The sequence below is a fragment of the Rhinopithecus bieti genome, unplaced genomic scaffold (assembly GCF_001698545.2).
Source record: "Rhinopithecus bieti isolate Rb0 unplaced genomic scaffold, ASM169854v2 scaffold_32430, whole genome shotgun sequence".
NCBI lineage: Eukaryota > Metazoa > Chordata > Mammalia > Primates > Cercopithecidae > Rhinopithecus > Rhinopithecus bieti.
Genome location: NW_016813720.1, coordinates 6,315 through 7,299, shown reverse-complemented (window position 1 = coordinate 7,299; position 985 = coordinate 6,315). Strand labels below are relative to the sequence as shown.

The window sequence follows — 985 nt, the reverse complement described above, 5'->3', positions numbered from 1 at the left end:
TCAGGTGATCCGCCTGCCTAGGCCTCCCAAAGTGCTGGGATTATAGGCATGAGCCACTGCGCCAGGCAGATTTTGATTTTTAAAAGATTGCTCTGTGTACACTGGGCTGTCACAGGAGAGGCAAGGCTGGCACAGGGAGGTCAGTCAGATGAGAGCAAGTGAAGCCTCCAACCAGGGTCCTTGCCAGGGGTGGAGATGTTGGCTGTGAAACAGATTTTGTCTATAGATCCGACAGGACTGGAAGGGGCCTCTGAGGACATGAGTGTTAGACATAGTGTGTCTTTGAGGACTGGAAACTAGTATTTATTTGAGGACTTTCTTTTTCTTCTGTTGTGAAGAGGACCTCAACGAAAAGACGACAGAAAATAATGAGCAACGAGAAGAGATCATTCGCCTCAAACAAGAGAAAAGTTGCCTGCATGATGAATTGCTTTTTACTGGTAAAACAGATGATTGAATGTATTTGTAACCTAGACTTGCTATGAAGACAGGCTAAAGGAATTATACCTCTCCCAAATTTTTTTTTTTTTTTTTTGGAGACAGGGTCTTGCTCTGTCACCCAGGCTGGAGTGCAGTGATCTTGACTGACTGCAGCTTCTGCCTCCCAGGCCCAAGCGATTCTCCTGCCTCAGCTTCCTTAGTAGCTGGGATTACCAGTGTGAGCCACCATGCCTGGCTAAATTTTGTATTTTTAGTAGACAGGGATTTGCCACATTGGTCAGGCTGGTCTTGAACTCCTGACCTCAGGTGATCCACCAGCCTTGGCCTCCCAAAGTGCTGAGATTACAGGCGTGAGCCTGGCTTTTTTTTTTTTTTTTTTCTGAGACAGAGTCTCACTCTGTCGCCCAGGCTGAAATACAGTGGCACAATCTCGGCTCACTGCCACCTCCACATCCCAGGTTCAAGCAATTCTCCTGCCTCAGCCTCCCGAGTAGCTGGAATTACAGGTGCGCATCACCATGCCCGGCTAATTTTTTTTTTTTTT

At 47.2% G+C, this 985-nt stretch overlaps 1 long non-coding RNA gene across 1 annotated transcript in view; it reads left to right on the top strand.

Moving 5' to 3' along the window:
• The first annotated feature begins 318 nt into the window (after positions 1-318).
• The window catches only part of LOC108513236 (uncharacterized), a 6,600-nt gene continuing 5,933 nt past the window's right edge, over positions 319-985 (top strand). The window contains exon 1 of the long non-coding RNA XR_001880830.1: positions 319-440. This is a non-coding gene — a long non-coding RNA (uncharacterized LOC108513236). The remainder of the gene's footprint in view (positions 441-985) is intronic.